The 22893-nt window shown below is 31.8% G+C and overlaps 1 protein-coding gene across 1 annotated transcript in view; it reads left to right on the forward strand.

The window, feature by feature from the left end:
• Nucleotides 1–22893, forward strand: part of LOC129943500 (5-hydroxytryptamine receptor 1-like) — a 605118-nt gene that overhangs the window by 544806 nt on the left and 37419 nt on the right. Inside the window, exon 4 of the mRNA XM_056052997.1 lies at nt 2419–2538. The gene's annotated coding sequence lies outside the window, so the exon portion shown is untranslated. The remainder of the gene's footprint in view (nt 1–2418; nt 2539–22893) is intronic.

The raw sequence follows: 22893 nt of genomic DNA on the forward strand, positions 1-22893 counted from the left end.
CTGTCGAGCAAAGTTTGAATAACTAAACACCATAAGGATCAGCTTTGTTTATAATATACTGTCGGAAAACTAGCCTTCCTCCCCGAGGAATTACCGTTTCATCTATGACCATATTTTCTCCGGGTATAAGCATCCTTTGACACTTCGTCTGCAGCATGTCCAGAAGAGGTTTAATTTATCCAATTCTATCTTCTGCCGCTATGGAGGTGTTGTCAGTAAAATGAATGAAGTTCAGAAGAAGTTCGAAACGATTTCTGCACATAGTTTTAGCAGGAATGCCAAAATTGTAAATATTTTTCTTCAACCAATATTCTTCTAACAATCCCAACTTTACGAGTCCCGTCCATAGAAAAAGCAAGAGGAATTTTCTTATCTCTGTGGCGTTTGTGGGAACCCATATTTCTTTTTTCTTTATTCACGATTGGAACGCGATGTGTTTGCTGCTCTGCATACCTATTAGTTTCCAAACTATACGTTGTATAACCTCCTCATCAACAAAAGTCTTCAAGACAGCTTATAGTTGAAGGCACGTCTGTTGGGAAACCGGACTTTCCATTGCAAGTAAAGGTTTTTGGGAGGGAAGAAAACTCCATCCAACGTACGTTGTCACTTGCATCAATAAGGGTTGGTGTTTCTTCAAGCATCTCCTCCCCGCCACTTTCTAGAATTTCCACATCAACCGCGTTCAAATCTTCATATTCCGAGTCGGTATCTGAGTTAGGATCATCGTTTGGTAGCCAATTATCACATCAAGGTCCAAATCGTCGCTAGAAAAATCTTCGTCACTTTCTTCCATTTCTGGATCCCTCTCCACCTTATTTTCATTCAAATTTTGTCTTTCGATTTCAAATGCTTATTTTTCAGAAACTTATAACAGTACGAAAAATATCATTGACAACTTGCGCAATCACTTATGTAACATTTACTAAAAGCACAGGAGATAATACAGACAACACGAAGAAACTACTGTCGTACGTTTTTGGCGACGTGGCTCAAACGAGTATAATTTATTGTATGTGGCCACGTTGAAAACGTGTGACACAAATACCATTAAAATGTTACAGTTAAGATGACAAAAAAGTAGGAATTAGTTGGAAACCTGGCGTAAGCCATAATGTTAACATCGCTTGGCAGTACTAAACCTTTACAAATACAATTTGGTTTAACATATATTTTCGAATACACCTTAGAATCATGTTTTGTACCCATTTTGTGATTGAAAACTTCATTGTTTTTTTTATTAACATGCAATTTTTTTATAGTATTAACATGAAATTTCTGTTGTTTTAATCAACTTCAGTAACCTAAACATTGTTTTAAAAATCAATAAACAAAATACAGATCAAATTATTGTGACAAGAGACACCAAATTTTCTAAAATGAACAAAAACAAATTGATTATGTACCATTCTAACTGCATACTGGTTTAAAATTTCCCAAACAAAATAAAACATCACAAACGCAAATTTTCCAAAATTAACTTTTTATCTCGATTTGCAAAATTCATCGCTATACAAATTTTGTATACAACTAAACCTGATGTCACTGTAATTCAAAAAAGCCTTATGATTATAAGCTCAGTCAAAAAATCAAACATACAGAAATAACTCGCTTTCAAAGAGAATATCTACTTTTTTCGGTTGGGTATTCAAATTCAAACCCTTCAATCCGTCTGTATGAAGTAAAACTTAACCACCGTTATTAAGCCCCATTAAGTCTGTCAAACGAATATGTATGAATTTTTGTTTTCGCTGTTTCCCTCTCCATTCAAACAAAATTGCATACCTTTCATTTTGGGATGATATGTTCATTATTATTCTCGTTTGAAACTAAAACTTAAAAAAGAAAACTAAAAATGAATTTATAAAACCCTGTTTCCGTTATTTTTGTTTTCTTTATTTTTTGAAATTTTTGATATAAAAAGAAAAATGCTTCGTCATAAAGAAGGTTGCAAAAACAGAAAGAGAATAATCGAAATTCATTTGTTGCAGCAGTGACTTCATATGTCTGTGCTATGAACACCCTAACCTACCCTCAACCCTGTCATTATAGCCACATGCTATGTCATAGATGTGAGACATTTGAATTCATGAAACCGGAAATGGTATTTGGCACGAATGGCTTTGTTCAATTTGAATTCTCCAATATATAAAATCCAAAGTGAAATGACATAGCGAATGCATTTTTTCAGTTTTCTAGGTTTCTGCATTTTCACATAGCTTTTCATTCATTTCAATATAAGTTCAAGGGCTGACCATATGGGATAGCGATTCACCAGAAGAATTTCTTCATAAAAACTCACTTATTTCTGTTATTTGATCATTTAAAAAAAAACTCATCAGAATCCTTATTGAATTGTCTATGAATACAAATGATTTTCATTTTCATGATAAAACACACATTTCTTTTTAATTTCAGAAAGGAAAACTAATTTTCATCGCCCCAAACGCCATTAACCAAAAAAAGAAGTCGCATATACAAAAACTTTGCTAGTCAAACATTTTGACAGAATCATTAATTGTTGCCGAATTAAAAACTGTAAGTATGTTCTTTCTTTTTTAATTATTCTTTTGGGCACACGCAAGTTATTTATTTTATGCAAAGTAGAAAACTACTTTGATTTAACCTTTTTAACCATCATCGCACATCCAACTCTCGTATAAAATCCCTAAGACCCTAAGATTTAAATAAAATCCCTCTTTCTTTTTTAATCGAACAAATAATAACCCAATCCACGTTCGTGGCATAGCGGCATTACGGCGGAGGGCGCTTTTCTCAAGGGTATCAAGAGGGTATCGTGATGTTCGTCATAAAATAATAAGATACATTCAGATGAATTTTGTTTGTGCTTTCCCAATGAATGTTTAACTATCAAGAAAAAAGAAGAAAAGAAAGGTTTTCTTTACTTTTTCCATTAGGAAAATTCTTTGCTAATATCCGTAATGTTTACCCTGAAGGAAAAACCGAAAGCAAGGGATTGAACAATTTCGCGCTTAACGATAACCTAGGGTATTGATGGGGATATGTTTGGGTTATGGTTTGGCATGGTTACTTTTCTCCGAGATTTTGTGTGCTGTTTTGATTACCACCATGGGGGATGAGCATTGGATTCTTGTAAACTAAGGAATGGGTACCTATGTTATGTTTATGGGGAAAGATAAAAAGAGTGAGAGTCATAAACGAAAAATTTTCAAAATTTGGCAACTTAGATTTTGTTGATATGTTTAAAAACTTCAGTTTGTATAATTTGTAAGCAATTTTATGCAAATTTATTTTATTTGTTTTGTCTTGTATGGCGTATTTGTTCCAAATAATAAAATTATCTTTAAAATGTCCTAGTTTAAATTTGTAGTCCGTAATTGCAAACTTATTTGAAATTAAGGGTCAACAAGTTGCTTATATCTGAAAGTGAAAGTAGTTTTTATACCACCAGAACAGGAAAATGATCGCAAGTCAACCCTAAGGATCTACAACCTTTATAAGTCTATCATCATTCCTAGTTGAGACCTTAAAAAAAATTGATTGATATCCATTGAAGGGCAAGTATTGATACAAGACTTCTCTCTTTGTCTGAAAATGTCTACTGTTAAGGTGGAAACGACGGCGTTACACATTTTAGTACGCATCACCAAATACTCCTTCCATTATAGAGAGAGTTCACTATGGCTGCTTTCCTTGACATCGAAGGCGTTTTTAACAACGTAAACACATTGGCAATCCCATCTGCACTAACATCACTAAATGTAGATAGTTCGCTTAAATTATTTAATGCTGAATAGCTGAATTAATTTAATGTGAATAGCTGAATAATTAACTCAAAACTTAGCGACTCTTCTGCTAGAAGATTCGTTAGTAGAGGGACACCGCAAGGTGGTATATTATCACCTCTCCTTTTGAACCTGGTGGTAAACAAAGTTCTAACTGGTCAGGATGCGGAGAGTTTCGAAGTGATTGCCTATGCGGTTGACGTTGCTATAGCGGTTTTAGGAAAGCATCTTAACACCCTAAACAAACTCTTACAAAATGCCTTAGACAAAATAATAATTGGGGCTGATCGGTGTTGACTGGGTGTAAGCATATAGAAAACCGATGTTGTCCTATTTTCGATGAAATATAAAATTTTATATGTTATATTAAAGCAACCCAATTAAAGTTCTTTTATTTTTAGTCAAATAAAACTTAATTGGAACCGTTCATAAAAAATTTGTATATATAATGGAAAATTAAAAAAAAACTACTGTAGTTCTTTGTTACTGCAAAAAAGCTATTTGTTATAAATAGGGCTTACAACTCAAAACTACTAATTGGTTATACAATATACACATCGGTAATCAGACTGATTTTAATAAACGATGTTTCAGTATGGCGGAATATTTTATAAAAAGCTACATATAAGATTTGACAAACTAAATTAAGTCCAACGTTCAGCTTGCCTATCTTTAAGCGGAATACTTTGCACGACGCCATCTGCGGCACTTTACACCTTACTATACATAAAACCTCATATCAAGGGCGATCGCAGGTAGGGGTTTTGGGGGTTAACACAGCCCCGAAATATCAGAATGTGTATTGTTTAAAAGAAAAAAAAAACATGGTATAAAATTAATTTCGTACTCAAGTTCTTAAACTATGTTAAACGAAAAATTTTATAAATTTGCTACGATGATAAAAATTGTGCACAAAACTCAAGCAAGCTAAATCAGAACAATAATTGTCAAAATAAAACCAAATATTTTTTGGTTAACAAAAATATTTTTTTTTGCTTTCATTTATACTAACAATTAAAATGTTTAGTATTTTTATTTTCCAACACTGAGCTAGAAGATGAAAAGTTTTTAACTTTTTGTATGAAGGTAAGTATTATTATTAACACATGCTCTCTTTCGCCATGTTTCTTATGGCTATAAATGAAAAATTGAAAACAAAATGACCTTGATATACTCGTTTTTGAAACGATCTCACGGCCACTTATGACAGATTTAAATACTAAAACACCGAAAAATTGTTTTTAACTTCCCATGGGAAGTTATTGTAATGGGTCCGATTTGTCAAATTGAAAATTTTGACATTTCTCGACGTTTCAAGGTCTTAGAGTCGAAATAAGAGATTTTTAGAAAGATGTCTGTGCGTGCGTGTGTACGTACGTTTGTACGTCCGTACGTTCGCGACGTTTTTTTCGTCGTCCATCGCTCAAGAACCAGAAGAGATATCGACTTCAAATACATTTCTTATGCAGATAATAAGGCAGAAAGATGCAGAAAGATGCTCTCAAGAAAATTGCGTGGGTGGTTTTTTTTACCATAGCAGTTTGAAAAAAGGGTAAAAATATTGGTTAACCCTAAATATCTTACGAACAAAAAACGCTAGAGACTTGAATTAAATTTTATATAATAAAGTGTAACAAGATACCAAACAAGTATATTTTTTGAAAAAAAACAATAAAACGGTTTTTTTATAAATCAATAAAACTGAAAAAAAAAAATTTGTCACCTAAAAAATTTTACGACTGAAATATAATTTCATCTCCAAAATAATTTTGTGCAAAAATAAAACCTAAAAAAAACATTACTCAAAGTTGGTAAAAATTGATTTTCGACTCAAATATCTCTACAAAAATCTTAAATATTGGCTTCAAACTAATTTTATCTTATATGAAATATTGTTTTCAACATTTGGTAAAATTCTTAAAAAATTCGAATAGACAGTTTTTTTACAAAAAATAAAACTCTAAAAAAAAAACAATACAAAAACTTGGTAAAAATTTACTTTCGGCTCAAATAGCTTTTCAAAAATTAAAAATATTGGCTTAAAATTTATTCCATTTCACAGAAAATATTGTTTTCAATATTCAGTAATTTTTATATAAAAATCTAACAGTCCGTTTATTCATAGAAAATAAAATCTACAAAAAAATAATACGCAAATTTGGTAAAAAATTGATACGAGTACATATAGACAAACTTTTAAGCAACACGTATCGACAGACGGGATGGGAAGTTATCAGTGTTGGTCGCATCCCAGCCTCTTTTTTTTCATTTATGTTAGCCTTAACTTTAAACTGACCTTTTTTTTACTTCTTTAATTGTGACACAAGAATATTTTAAATCAGAAACAACCCTGTTAGCCTTTATGGCTTTTTTCCCTATTTTTGCAAGAACAAGAATCAAATTAATAATAAAAGTTACGTTCCTGCATTTGAACATACCTTAATTTAAGACACAAAACAATATGGGGCATATTCATTCAATTTTGAAAAATTTCACTTAAACCTATACAAAATGCCTTGCAAAGGGTAACAAATTGCGTTAGCTGGAGAGCCAAAATTTTTAAAAGCCTTAAAAAAAGTCGAAATGTTACGCAGATATTAGCAAACATTTCATTAATTTCCGATCTCTAATATTTAGAAGGTCAATCATAAACTTGGCCGTTTTTTTATCGAATCGACACCTTTCATACAAGTCGTCAACATCTATTTCAAAGGGGCCCAATCGGGTTAAAGCTTTCGTTTTTTGTTAGTTGGAAGCATTCCAACATCCAGAAAAATATTGATATATGCTTAAGTTTTTTGAAATTTTAATTTTTGATTTTAAATTTTTAAATAAAATGTCTCGTAACTTTATTTACTCAATGTGTTTGTTTATTTTTGACGTTTAATAGATTTAGAAACACCTTAAACAAAGGTTCCGTCGTGTTTATTTTAAGACTCCAAGTAATCGTTTTAAAATGGGTTTAAATTGTTTATTAATAACATAAACTGAAGTTTAATTTAGCAAAGACAAAATCAGAACTTATCAAGAAACTATGAATATGACCCCATGTCTTCGATCTAAAGGATCACATACCTATACATACATATGTCGAGCGTTTCATTACAAAATTTTAACGCCTGATAATATTTGCCTATTTAGTCCTATGATCAGCTGAACAAATGATTCCAGTATTAAGAAACGGTTGGTCCGATAAAAATATCAATAATCGTACACAACTAAACACAATAAAAAAAGATACAGAAACAGCGAGATTACACACTTCAAATAAATAATTGAAGTCGCCATATGTTTGAGACTTAAAGAACTGACGTACGTAAGTATGCACTTTTAACTTTTTTTTTTGAAGAAAAATTGTCAACGTAAACTCTTATCGCGTTAACACTCTGAAGTACAAATGACGTCAAAATATGTCAAATGTGTCGGGTGATCGTCAATAATTTGCGAGTCAGTGCGTTGATATAGATAACTAAACGCCATTTTGACTCAAATATGCCTAAACTCTGTTCTGTTCCGGACTCCGTTGCCTAGATACGTGCAAGAATTGGCGCAAGATGGTCATCGTTGATCTTCACGGGCAGCCATTAGCGAGCAAAAGTTTAGTGAAGTACCTCGGTATCTGGTTAGATCAGTATTTATATTTCGACAGACATATAAATGCTGTTCTGACCAGGGCCAGAGGGCCTTCGCTCTGACGAAACGGCTGTTTTTTAGCAGTCGGCTTGACTCCAGATTGAAGGTAATTTGCTACATGGCCCTCATACGGCCAATGATCGTTTATGGTTGTCCTGTGTGGTTCAACGTTGCCCCTTCCCAGATGGAGAAGTTTCGGGTGTTCGAGCGGCAGTGTTTACGACGCTGTACCGGCTTATATCGAACAGCCTAATCTTCTTATGCCCATTACGATTCCAACGAGGTCCTATACAACAGGGCTCGAATCAACAGAATTGACAATTTCGTGATAAAACTCGTTCGAGGTCTCATAGCAAGAGCTATGTCTTCGACCAACAATTAAATTTTGGGGGCGTTCTATACGAACGGCGAGTATTTTAAAAGTGCACGCTTGAGCGGCTTCATTCCACCAGAGGCATTCTTCCTTTTAGATAGATGCGGTTTGATACAGAATAGATTGGCAGTTCCGTTAATCTACCACGTCAGAAGACAAACCGTGGATAGGCGACTCCTGTACAATCGGGACGTCGCGTCATGGCACAAGGCGGAGCAGAGCTCCTTCGGTTCAGTAGGGCTGTGTCAGACGGTAGGGGAAATAAAATAAGTTTGAAGCCAATATTTTTAATTTTTGAAAAGCTTTTTGAGTCGAAAGTAAATTTTTAAAAAGTTGTAGTAAAAAGTTTTTAGAGTTTTATTTTTTGTAAAAAAAAACTGTAAATTTTTTTCAAAATTTTATAGGATGTTGAAAACAATATTTCTTATAAGATAAAATTAGTTTGAAGCCAATATTTCAAATTTTTGAAAAGATGTTTGAGTCGAAAATCAATTTTTACCAACTTTTATTAATTTTTTCGGTTTTTAATTTTAAAAAAAAAAACTGTCAATTCGATTTTTCTCAACATTTTTCAGAATGTTGAAAACAATATTCCTTATAAGATAAAATAAGTTTGAAGCCTAAATTTCAAGTTTTTGAAAAGATATTTGAATCGATATTCAATTTTTACCAACTTTGAGTAATGTTTTTTTCAGTTGTTTTTGATATGAAGATACATTTTTAATACAAAAAATTATTATGAATCTGTTTATTTTTATTTTTAACCAGAGCTACATGTAGTCGATTCAAAATCCGAATACTTATCGATGTATGTTGTATAAGGAAAGCAGCAGATAAATAATATGATTATTATTTTCTTTCAATTTTCTTCAAGTGTCTTTTTATAACTATTCACGAATATGTTTTGGGTTCCCGGATTTTACCAAATACCCGTAAGAACGCGGGTACCCGAAATTATGGTACCTGGGTAATACACGTAAGTGACGGTTCTCGGGTACCCGGGTATGCCGGTATCAAGAGCCCTAGTACCTACAGGCGAGACTTACCACACTTATTTGGAAAACTAATAGAGGTTTACCTGGCGGTTGCTGGCTGTAGTGGTGTTTAACTCGTACGCTCGCGTTCGATACAGAAGCATTAAATGTTATGGAGCTAACCATAGGATTACAGGTGCAGTTAAAAAGCTTACATTTTGGACACTAAGAAGCATGGAAATATAGATCTACATCAACAATCTTTTGACCAGACAAACTGAAAAATATTATCTTGGTTTAAGAACCAAGATATACTCTGAAAACTAGATTCTTAACAAGCTGAGATCCCAATTCAATTATAAGACTTAGACAACTATATGTACCATGAAAAAATCCAACATTACCTGCAAAGGCTCCCAAAGAACCCTTAAATGACAAACAGAAGAAAGAATTAAGTGTAATTTTTTACATTCTTACTGATATTCAGCTTTTAACCCTTATTTAAGTGTCTGCTAGAGTTCAATTTGAGACAAGCTGTATAATTAACCGCTTTTCTCATAATGTTGCTGTTTCTGCGTTGTACTGTTTTTGATTTTCCCCATATTTTTGTGGATCAGGAAAACGATTTACATTCGAAAATTCTAACACTCGTTTCTAATTTTCCCACCAATTTTATGAATTTTTGATGGTGTACGTGCCTATTCACAGGTAGTAAACGTTTTGGTGTACAATACTTCCACCAGCTATAAAAAGGGAAAATGGGTGCCCTCATCCTAGTGGCTGGCTGCAGATCAAAAAACCTGACGTATAAATAGTGAACTTCGTCAAAAATCGCAAAGTTCTTCGTAATTCTGCAACACAATTTTCGTTCTAAGTATGAGTCCTTGATAGGTTCCTATAAATGTACGCATCAGTTCTTCTTTATAGCTGCTTTAGTTTTTGGAATTGCATCTCCACCGCTTGGTGGTTAGTTCAGCTTATTTTTGTTGAAGATATTTTGTGGAACTGGAGACTATTGACATTTGAAAAATTGATTGCACGTTAGTTAATCTACTATTCATAGAATTTTGATAGAACTGAGAATTGATTGGTATATTTAAGCTATCAAAGTCCAGATAGTCTTATTAGTTTGAGTTTCTGTGTACCGTAGTCCGTAATTTATTCAATATTCAATCGGAAAATAAGTGGAATCGAAAGATTACTTACCTTTTTTTCTATGGTTTTTAAGCTGTCATGGAAACCTGGTAAGCCCTAAATTAAGTGCTTCTATCTAAACTGAGTGTTATAAAATTCATTAACATAAAATTAGATTGGCACACATTTTTGCATAAGCATCATGAATTTTTATTTATCAGGTTAAGTCATTTATATGCAGACAAATTATGCTGTAAAATTTGTACCTTATACTCAAAAGTTTTCAAAAACAGCTAAAAGGACACATTTTTAAAGAAAGAAAAACACACGAAGTAAACAATAGAATTAAAAAGTTAAAAAACGGGAAAAAGACAGTGAATGAAAAAAAAATAAAATGTTCACTTCCAATTTCTTGAAAATTCATTACTTTGCAAATTTTTTTTCTGTCGTCAGTTAAATCTCAAGATATAAAAATTGGTGACTCAAGCGAAAACGACTTTGTTTATTTTTGTGTAACATAAAAATATTTTAAACAAACACACTTTCCCTTGAAACTTGCGAGTTCCAAAACTTGTCTCTGTCAACAATTATCACAGACCAATTAAATTTATGAATTTATTCTTAATCCAAATTGAAAAAGATTACATTTTTGTTTCCTCTCCATTTCTGTAAAAAGAAATATTTTTAAAACCGTTTTAAAGCATTTCCGGTGAATTAATAAATAAATAAAGCCAAAGAGCAAACAAAAATAAAAATAATAATAATAAAGTTACTTCAAAAGCTCCCCAACCTCCACCATTTATATTTTTTTCGTATTTCTAAAATCTGCTCGTAAAAAAATAAGGAAAAAACGTTAAAAAAAATTGGGTTAAATTCTTTTTTAATTTTTAAAATGTTTGTCTGTGTGTCTGTCTGAATTTGTATATTGCTTTTGCTTGTGGTTAATTCAGTAAAAGTCATTTCAATTAAAATTAAAATAATCACCAACAAAACAAACATAAAATCTAGCATTTAATTTCATTACCACAAGGAGTAGGTCCTTTTAAATGTCGGCGTTCTAAATGAAAGAAAAAGAAGCAAAGAACATTTTTCAGAACTGAGTCAGTCAGAAAGAACTCTCTGTCTGTTTTACTTTTTTTTTATTCTTAATTCTAAAAAATTAAATTCTGTTAAGCATTTTGGTTTAAGGATAAACAAGAACACTTAAAATTACAGTGTTTGGTTTGATGTAAATGAGGAAAACAATTATTGTGGTAATTTAAATCTTGAAGTTTTGATTAAAAAAATTGTTTCTAAGAGTAATTTTAATATTATGTTTTTATTTGTTTTACATAAAAATTAGCAAGAAAGTGGTGAACTTTTTGATTAATATTAAACTTTTAAGAAAATGTATTAAAGTTAATGCTGGCTGTATACTAATTTATTTAATCCATTTTAAAGGATTTACGAAAACTAAGTTTTAAAAAGCAGACCTTTAAAAGTCTTTAAAAAGAAATCAGTATTTTGACACGCAGAATATTGATCCTTTCAAAATTTCAATTTTGTAATAAAGCCAATTAAAATAAATACATATACCTTCTATACTATTTAAAAAGATGGTATAAGGCTGTAAGTCAGTTCTTCAATGCTGAATTGCTGAATCGTAGAAGATTGAAAACAGAACTTCTTTATCAATGTTAATTTACTAACATTGATAAAGCAGTATTATTGATTTCGAAAAATGTAATGCTAACTTGACAGTCGTAAGAAATAAAACGAATTTAAATAATGCCAATTTTTCAGCTTAAGGGGCCAGTTATAGCTATCATTCAAATCAATCCGGAAAATATTTCAATCCGGACGAAAATTCATTTTCCTGAACAGCTTTCAGATTTCTGTCAGTAAACATTTTTCAGTGAGTTTCAATCAGGAAATTTTTTCAATGACAGAAATTTTTAATGATAGCTATAAACGGCCTGTCAAAAAATTTACAATGCTTGTTTTCAATGATGAAACGCAATGATAGATATAACTGGTGCTTAAATATGAAGATAAGGGTTTGTCATTTTGTTTAAAAAATGATTTTGGACAAGCGGTGGCCACCGCTGCCGTTTCAAATAAATTGGGAAAAAATAATACAGCGGTATTAAATTGAGCGATCCAGGAGGGCACGCTATCCATTTACAGGCCCCTAACGCGAGTTGATGCAAACACCAAAAATTTCTTACATGTGTCAGAAGAACTGTTTCCTCCTCTTACCCATTCATACATCTTCTGAAAAAGTCATTTGAGATCTGCTTACAGATATTAAGCACCTTGAGCTCTTTAAATCTAGGATAGGCCATATGTTTTTCGTTACCTAATACGAGGTGATGTTATTCATAGGGTCTTGCATTACCAATAGCTCACATGCAGCAATTGGCCTCCCAGCATTAGCCAAACGTGGTAGAATGCCTTCCGAGTTCATTTCCCTTACAATTTCTTGGAATATCTCTATGGCCCGGCACGCATCAAAGGTGATTGTTAAACAGTTGTGCCATCTCCATTAGAGATGATCGTCAGTGAGAATTGATAGCGGCCTGATTATCTGATAAAATCATGTTATATTGCGTTTTCTTTAAACCAAGGCAAGACTTATTTTATCGCCAAAACACGCTTCAGTGATTGGGAAGGCGAAATGAGAGACTAAATTTCAGTCGTTCAAAGTACACAACACACCTGCGCCAACATCTTCATTTGTTTTTGATCCATTTGTGTAAAAGTGGAATGACTTCTTCAAGAAATGGAATGTATAAAAATCTGTCAAATTGCCATTTTGGGAAAGTGTAGCAGAGCTAACATTGCACCTATTTATTTGCTAAGTATATCAAGTAGAGTAGGTCAAGTGCCACATATGGGTTCCGCTAATACAAAGGTAAGCTTAACGATGAACTTTGTTTAGTTTGTCACGGTTTATAGATTTTTCTAAAGCAATCCACCATACTACCACAACGTACATTAAAATCGGTCTGATCACCGATGTGTATAACCAATAGCTTTTTTGCAAGAAAAAGCCTACAGGAGCTGTTTTGACTCTTTCTTGTTTATTTCGTCTACAATTTTGTTTGATTAAAAAAGGAACCAGGAACTTAGTCTCGTACGGAGAACTTGTATTGAATTCCTTAAGTAAAGAAAGTTTTAACATATGGAATTTTGTTATTCTTCGTAGATTGGACGATTTTGGTTTTGTGTGGGTTGAAAACGAGTACACGCCGACCAGCCCAAAATATTAGTTTGTGTTATTCATTTTGTAAAAGTTCTTTTAGGGTTTAAGGTGCATACCTGAAAGCGCTGGAGCAACATTATCCGCTTAGGCAAACACGCTGAAACTCTCCGCATCTAGTTAAGATTTAATTTAACACCAGGTTCCAGAGGAGAGTTAATAATTCTTGTAGTCAGCATTAAATACATTAACTCCCCAAACGATCCCTCTACGTTTTTGAGTGAACAAATCTTAAAAATATAAGAGTAACATTTGCCGATAAAATATATCTCACCTTATTTGTGTCAAGTGGCAAGAGTTAGCTTTTAAAGAGCGAGAATCAGCTAAATAACCAAACGACCATAAACGAATACCTAAACAAAAACACAAAAAGAGGCTGGGATGCGAACCACACTGATAACTTCCCATCCCGTCTGTCGATTTGTCTTGCTCAAAAGTTTGTCTATACGTACTCGTATCAATTTTCACCAAATGTGTGTACTATTTGTTGTAGATTTTATTGCTTATGAAAAAACGGACTGTTCGATTTTTATATAATAATTACTGAATATCGAAAACAATATTTTCTGTGAAATAAAATAAGTTTGAAGCCAATATTTTTAATTTCTGAAAAGCTATTTGAGTCGAAAGTAAATTTTCACCAAGTTTTAGTATTGTTTTTTTTTTAGAGTTTTATTTTTTGTAAAAAAAACTGTCAATGTTTTAAACATTGTATCGAATATTGAAAATAATATCTCTTATAAGATAAAATTAGTTTGAAGCCAATATTTCAAATTTTTGAAAAGATATTTGAGTCGAAAATCAATTTTTAAAAACTTTTGTTAATTTTTTTTCGGTTTTTAATTTTTTGTAAGAAAACTGTCAATTCGTTTTTTTTTTTTCAAAATTTTACTTAATGTTGACAACAATATTTTTTGAAAGATTAAATTAAATTAAAGACAATATCTTAAAGTTTCGAATAGATATTTGAGTCGAAAATCAATTTTTACCAACTTTTATTAATTTTTTTTAGGTTTTTATTTTTTGTAAAAAAAACTGTAAATTCGATTTTCCTCAGCATTTTTTACAAAGTTGAAAACAATATTTTTCTTAACATACCATAAGTTTGAAGCCTAAATTTCAAGTTTTTGAAAAGATATTTGAATCGATATTCAATTTTTACCAACTTTGAGTGATGTTTTTTTACATTTTTATTTTTTATAAACAAACTGTCAATTAGATTTTTCTCAAAATTTTATCTGATGTTAAAAACATTATTCTTTATTACACAAAATTGTTTTGGTGATGAAATCATATTTCAGTCATTAAATTTTCGAGGTGCCAAATTTTTTTTTCAGTTTTTTTGATTTATAAATAATACCTTTAAATGGATTTTTTTCCAAACAAATATACTTCTTTGATATCACGATACAATTAATTATATAAAATTTAATTCAAGTCTCTAGTGTTTTTGGTTCGTAAGATATTTAGGGTTAGCCAATATTTTCACCTTTTTTTCAAACTGCTATGGTAAAAAAACCACACACGCAATTTTCTTGAGAGCCCTTTCTGCATCTTTCTGCCTTATTATCTGTGTATTTAAATTTATTTGAAGTTTATATCTCTTTTGGTTCTTGAGCTATGGAGGACGAAAAAACGTCGCGAACGTACAGACGTTCGAACGTACGTACAAACGCCGCACGCACAGACATCTTCATAAAAATCATTTATTTCGACTCTAGGGACCTTGAAACGTCGAGAAATGTCAAAATTTTTAATTTGACAAATCGGACCCAATACAATACAATAACTTCCTATGGGAAGTTAATAAAGCTATTTTTAACAAATTTACGTTCTATTTTTTGTTGATTTTATTTTTTATGAAGAAACGGACTGTTGGATTTTTATAAAAAACTACTGAATATCGAAAACAATATTTTCTGTGAAATAAAAAAGTTTGAAGACACATTTTTTAATTTTTGAAAAACTATTTGAGTCGAAAGTAAATTTTAAACAAGTTTTAGTATTGTATTTTTGTTAGGTTTTTATTTTTTGTAAGAAAAACTGTCAATTCGATTTTTCTCAAAATTTTACTGAATGTTGAAAACAATATTTTTCGAAAGATAAAAGTAGCTTAAAGCCATTACCTCAGAATTTTGAAAAGATATTTGAGTCGAAAACCAATTTTTACCAACTTTTATTAATATTTTTGTTAAGGTTTTCATTTTTTGTAAAAAAAAAAATTTTAAAAATGTTTCTTATAAGTTAAATAAAGTTGGAAGCCATAATCTCAAATTTTGAAGAGATATTTGAATCGTAATTCAATTCTTACTAACTTTGAGTAATGTTTTTTTTAGGTTTTTATTTTTTATAAAAAACAGTGTCAATTTTTCTCAACATTTTACATGATGTTAAAAACGTTATTTTTCGTTGCAAAAAATTGTTTTGGAGATGAAATCATTTTTATTCTTAAAATTTTCGAGGCGTCAATTTTTTTTCAGTTTTTTGGATTTAGTACCCGTGGCATGATGGTTAGTGCGTTGGACTGTCATGCCAGAGGTCTTGGGTTCGATCCCTGCCTATGCCATCTAAAGTCTTTTCACGGGTACTGCCTCTTGCGAGGAATTGACAAATTCTCCAAGAGTAACTCTTGTCATGAAAAAGTGCTTTCTCAAATTAGCCGTTCGGATTCGGTATATAAACTGTAGGTCCCCTCCATTCCTGACAACATTACTCGCACACAGGAATGGTTGAGAGTTGTAAGTCACTAGGCCCTGGTTCTCAAAGGACTGTTGCGCCACCCAATTTATTTATTTATTTATTTTTTTGGATTTATAAAAAAACGATAATTGCTTTTTTTTTAAAGTATGCTGGTTTGGTACCACGTTAAAATGTATTAAATACAGTTTAATTTAAGTCTCTAGCGTTATTGGTTCGTGAGATATTAAGGATTAACCAAAATGTTCGCAATTTTCTTGAGAGCCCTTTCTGCATCCTTCTGCATTATTATCTGTATCCAAAAATTTGTTTGAAGTCGATATCTCTTCTCTCTTCATGCACAGACATCTTTTTAATAAGGTTTTATTTTGGCTCTAGGGACCATGAAACGTCGAGAAATGTCAAAATTTTCAATTTGGCAAATCGGACCCATTGCAATAACTTTCTATGGGAAGTTAATAAATTGATCCAGTCTACTTACACATTAATATTTTCAGTCCATTATAATTATGCAAACATTTTTTTTATTTGGTAAAGAGACAACAGTTTTTTTTTTAACTCTAAGCAATCAATTTTTGTTACTCATTTCTACAAATTATTAATAATGATGACATTAATTTCGTTGCAATATTTTGTCACCTAAGCCTTTTCATTTTGCAAATTTGCACTTTAACTTTGCAAATAACGTTTCACCAAACTTAAATTTCCAAAGAGGAAATTATTGAAATGAAAACTTTTCCTCTTTTCAAAATACTATTTGACCAAACTCAACATTTACAAAGTGCAAAGTCCTAAAAAGTGAAAAGTTTTGTTATTTTGCAAAATATTTGGTCTTGAAAAATGTTCATTTGCAAAAAAAAAAGAGTTTGTTTTGAAAAGTTTTCGAAGTAAAAATAGTTACATTTTGAGGAATTTACCAAAGAACATTAATGATTAATTTATAAATTAAATTTTTTCCAAAAATGTCTGATTTTTTAGAAGGTTTTTCAATCTATCATTGACATTGTATCCATCCTTCAACGGAATTTGACATTTTTAGCAAACAAAAAACTTTTCTTATGAATTTTTTGTATTTAGTTAAATATTTTTTTAAAAAATTCATCGTATTAAAGAAAATTTTGAATACGAAGAAGTTAATTAAAATAGTGACCAAAAATTAGTAAAACTCCACAATTTAAAATAAGTTTTTAATAAAACAGAGTTCTTGATTAAAGGAAAGTAAAATCAAGTTTGTGTTGTCTAAAATTTTAAATAAAATACAATTCAATAGTCAAAGAAATATGTGTTAAAGTACCTGGCAATAACTTTTGGTTAAAATTCATTGGGTTGTAAATGGAGCCCAATGTCTCCGTGTTGTTTGGCCGGAATAAGCAAAAAACCGACTTCATCAAATGTCAAATATTATCATTAAAGATTTATCTTTTTATATTCGACTCATTTTGCACCTTTTTTTCAATGGAGAAATGATGATTATTTATTTATTAACAACATAAGAATATAACAATTTACATTTACAATAATTGACTTCGCAGTTTTTCAAAATTCGAATTGATTAAAAAGTTGTTTTTTGAAATTAGTGAAACACTTTTACTTTTCACTTTTCAAATAAAGTCTGAAAATTGAAAGGTGCAGTCTTTTCACAAAACACTTTGCAGGATATTACTTTTTTGCAAAATTGCAAAGTGAAAAGTGTTTGATCGAATAGAACCCTTGCCTAATAATATGGACAATTAGTTCACAAATTAAATCGTCTAAAATCTTAACTCTATTTGCTTTTGTTTAAAAAATTGAAAATGCAATACTACACTTCATTTAAGGGTTACTACCATATCGCAAAAGAATTCAGGTTAGTTTTCAATCAATTCAATTCAGAGTAACCTACTCATATCAAAAAAGTCTTGTATTGGATTACCCGAAACATGATACTCGCTCAGAAGATTTCCACAATTTACCAAAACACAACCCTGTGATCTTAAACATGTACTAAATTACATCTATAAAGGGTTTATCAGCTTTTCAAATTCTTCAAAATATTCAACAATATTTAAAAAAAATTTCTTAAAGCAATAACAATCATAATAAAAAAAAATAAAAGAAAAATGCAATCACAAAGTTTCCTATCATTATGTTTATTTGAACGTGACGTTCATTTGTACGTGAACAAACGTCAAAGATAGGAAATTAGATATCCTTTTGTAGCCTTATGCATATAGTACTCCTACTCTACCTACTATAATATTAGGACTACAGACATAGTATATGTATAGACAAGCTTTACATCATCAATGCACTTCTGGCTTGAACTGGAGCCATAAAAGTGTAGCTATACCTACTCTAAAATGCAAATAGTGTGTGTAATCAGTTTCATTCATGCTGCATTTACCTGGTAGATTGTCACGTCAATTCTCATCCTTAACTGTCAGTCACGTCAGGCTCGAATATTCTGTGTTAGATATTGTAAGTAAAGTGGGGTGTGCATTTGTGCTCCATATTGCAGCGAAAAGGTTTATGTTATTGCAGGTTTATATTGATGCTCAGTGCTGGATTTATTTGTTTTTAGGTTTTTTCTAAAGAAGGGAGAAGCCTATGCGTGGGATATGACATCAATAGGCAGGAGCACTCAAAAGTCTAAATATTAAAAAATTCTTGTGGATATGCTATAATTGAGTATTATCTTAGTTCGCTTGTGTTAAATGTAGATATGTTTTGACATTAAATGTGACATCAAGCAAAAACCAACATGGCCGCCACAAGCTGTCAAAATCTCCTTCAACAAGACTAGTAGCGCCATTCACCGTACTCAAGAACAAATAAAAAAATGGCTGACATTAACTGTCAAATGACAAGATCTCCATGATAAGTAACACCGTTCGTGGAAAGATTACAAAACATAGAACATAATTGACAAGGGCCTTATAAACTCTGAATTTTCAAAACCCTCGACTATAAGTACACCCCCTATCTCTCTATTCCTATAATATTCTTTGTCCGTGGAAAGCATTTAGATTTCCTTTTTTATTCTTTCCTTTTTATTTGTTGAACTTTTTTTCCTTATGGCTTTTATTTCTGTGAGTTCGTGCACACACAGTTCACAATTACGAACGCCTTCAATATGTTAACTTAGTTCAAAGGAAGTGCGGAAAATGTTGACTGAGGAAAAATACATAGCGACATCGACAACGACATCAGCTTTATAGCATAGTGCGAGCAGGTTTATGTTTACATAGTCAAAGTCTCGAGGTTTTTGCCGAACGAAGGTAGTATAAAATTCAAAAAGCCCCCAAACCCAACCGTCACTTGTTGGTTATATACGAACATTGATTTGACAATGCAAATAGAGTGACATAAAACTTCTCTACGCTGCTGTTACACGGGTACGGGCATGAGTTCTGGCTCTGGCACTGCCACTACACTGGCACTGATTTGATATAGTAAATTGCAGGATATAAAATAAAATAATAAAAAATAATTGGTTTTGAAATTAAATTTTTAAATATGGCAACATTTTAATTTCTAGGAAATAGTTTATACTGCGCTTGGTTTAATTACGAAGTATTTTTTTTTATTTGAAGTTCGTGTAATGCTTTCCAATTATTTTGAACTCGGGCTCAATTCACTTCTTTTGCAATAGTTTTAGTGCATAATTTAGGGACGACGAGAAACAGAAAGGATGTATGATAAAGTTTTTGAGGTAAAGGTCTCAGCGTAACATTTTGTTATCAGAAATTTTAATATTGGCCCGAAATTGATATTCAAATTTAGCATTGATATAAATATTTACGCTCCGAATCAGCCATTTGGTCCAATACCAAACAAAAGATGGGTTTTGACTATTGTCAGTATGAAGATAAAATGTCTTTATATAAGGATAGGGAATTGTCATTTTATTTTAAAAATAATTTTAGGCAAGTGGCCGCCGCCGTTGCAGGCACGAATACATTCTAGCCGAGAGACACAGTTTTCGAAAACTCTTTGCCATAATAGGCGACACACAAACATAGTCCAGCGGTGTTAAATCATAAATCAAATGACAGCTGTCAAAAAGACCAACTCCGTTAAAAGTATTGCCATATTGAAAAAAATCGTGACTTGAATAAATGTAATAAATAATACAAAAACCAGTTACTAAAAACAAATTAAAAACATTTCCACGATTAGGATGTGCATTCAAGATTAACAAAAAGTTTATTCAAATGGAAGTCATCACTCTCTTAAACGCCTGCACAATATGGTTATGATGTAACTTGGAACATTAAAAAACAATCGGTTTCCAAGTATCATTGCTGGAACATTCATGCCAAAAGATCAGTCAGAGAACTTTCTTCTAATGTTAAAAGGCTAGATTTCAAACAATTTGCACCTTATTCCAAAATAAGGTATATTTGTATATGTTTCTGTAAAGCCTTGTCCCTAAAACTGTGGTAAAATGTCCTTAGATTTTCTCGATTCTATAAGAGGGAACTTCATACATAAAGTTCCAATTATTAATTCAATACTCTAAAGTCGATCTTCCAAACTCGACAACAGACAATTTAAAGTTTATAAGTCACCACATTTCTAAAAACATTGATTAACCTTTGGCCATTTAAAAGTCTTTTTTATCAAAAATTAAACCAAGGTCTTCTTTAAAAGTTACTGATAAAATAAATGAGTTGTTTATTTTAAAGGTAAAATTAATTGATGAACGAATATGATAAAAATTGAACTTCGACTCAAATATCTTCTCAAAATTTTGAGATTCTGGTTTCCAAATTATTTTATTTTATAAGAAATATTGGTTTTAACATTCGGTAAAATCTTGAGAAAAATCAAATTGACAGTTTTTTACAAAAAATTAAAAACCTAACAAAAGTTGGGAAAAATTTCTATTTTCTATTCTAATATCTTTTCCAAAAGCACGCAAAAAATCATTCGGATGGTTAAAAGCTTTTAGAGCTAACAAAAAAATGTATTTAGAAGCAAATGCAGAATTCAAAGAAATATGCAAAGTTTTATGAAAACGAGGCTCTTAAACTTACAAACTGCAAGGATTCCAAGGAATTCTGGATGGCGATTGTCCAATTAAATGGAGCAAAACCAAAAATCAGTTTGAAACTAAATATCGATTTATTGTATAATCACTTCCTGTTACTTTTGAACCCAGAGAGTCTTACGCTTCCTATCCAATACGCTAAACTTTCGTACTCGAATGATATTTTGGATAGTTTCGAAACTCATGATGAAGTTAAGACCGTATTAGTGAAATTGAAGGACGAAAAAGCTTCAAGACTTGTTGTTATATCACTGGAATCCTTTAAGTATTGAACAGAAAGGCTAACTTTACATTTAACATCGGCTTTCCATACAATTTTTGATACTGGAAGTATTCCAGAACAGTTTAAAAATTCCTTAATTTTTCCCATACACAGGAAAGGCAACATTGATGATCCTTCCAACTACCTTGGGATATCCTTTCTCAATGCCACCTACAAGATATTCGCAAAATTATTAAATAACCGATTGACCAGTTGGATTAAGAATAATAAGTTGCTTGGAGAATTTCAGGCAGGTTTTGTAAGTGGCTACTTGACTATCGAAAATATTTTGCAAGGCATAGTGGCAACCTCTATTGAACAAAAAACGAAGCTCTTCGTATTTTTTGTCGATTTCAAGGCAGCTTTTGATGCCGTTGAACGCCGATCACTGTTTTTCAATTATGGGTTGTCAGACGAATTTGGGCAGGTACTAGAAAGCATCCATGACGAAAATAAGGCTGTGGTATGGAATGGGGCCGAGAAGTCGGAGTGTCAAGCAAGCCCAAATCTTTTTGCTTTGTTCATAAAGGACCTGATTGATTTTCTTTCTGGGGGAATTGAAATATCGAGGACACTCATCAAAGCCTTGCTTTTTGCAGATGACGTCATATTGTTTTTTTACTCACCCAAAACCCTACAGTTGATGATTAACCGACTAAATGTGTTTTGCCGGTTATGGAAGTTAATTTAAGCAAATCCAAGGTGATGATATTCCGGAATGGTTCTTGTAGAACAGCCAGGAATGAGAATAACACTATGACAGAGAACCATTTGAGAATGTTAAAGCCTACAAATATCTATGATTTACCATAACCAGCAATCTTAATATGGAAACACACCTTAAAGAAAAGCTGATTAAATCTAAAAGTGCAATATCTGCAACATGGAAGAAATGCTTCTCCAACCAGTCAATATCACATAGTGGTAAATATAAGGTCTTTGTTGCAGTGGCGGAATCTATTATGATGTATGCAACATAGGTATGGGAGACGTTTGAAACGGTCGAAAAACTTTAGAGGTTTTTCATTGAAAACTCTCTTCATCAAAACTATTAAATGTCATATTGATCATATCAAAAAAGTTTTTAATAAGCCAGATGAAAGGCTCCCAAAAATTCTGGCATTGAAAACAATTGAGAAAAAAAATCTGTGGTATAAGAAGCTAGAAGACCATGCTGCCTACTGTAGACTTTCGAATAGTTGATGAAAATGGTAATTACTGCGATGATGACCTCCGAAATCTTATTGCAAATTTAGATGAAAAACGGAGAGCCAACGCTATTAATGAAGCTACATCCTCGGTGCAAAGATCTATGTACAACCATCTAAATCACAATTTATGTGAACGTAACTAAAGGGTGATTTTTTTGAGGTTAGGATTTTCATGCATTAGTATTTGACAGATCACGCTTGATTTCAGACATGGTGTCAAAGAGAAAGATGCTCAGTATGCTTTGACATTTCATCATGAATAGACTTACTAACGAGCAACGCTTGCAAATCATTAAATTTTATTACCAAAATCAGTGTTCGGTTCGAAATGTGTTTCGCGCTTTACGTCCGATTTATGGTCTACATAATCGACAAAGTGAGCAAACAATTAATGCGATTGTGACCAAGTTTCGCACTCAGTTTACTTTATTGGACATTAAACCAACCACACGAATGCGTACAGTGTGTACAAAAGAGAATATTGCGTCTGTTTCTGAGAGTGTTGCTAAAGACCGTGAAATGTCGATTCGTCGCCGTTTGCAGCAATTGGGTTTGTGTTATTCGACCAC

Source organism: Eupeodes corollae, chromosome 1 (genome assembly GCF_945859685.1).
Source record: "Eupeodes corollae chromosome 1, idEupCoro1.1, whole genome shotgun sequence".
Lineage (NCBI taxonomy): Eukaryota > Metazoa > Arthropoda > Insecta > Diptera > Syrphidae > Eupeodes > Eupeodes corollae.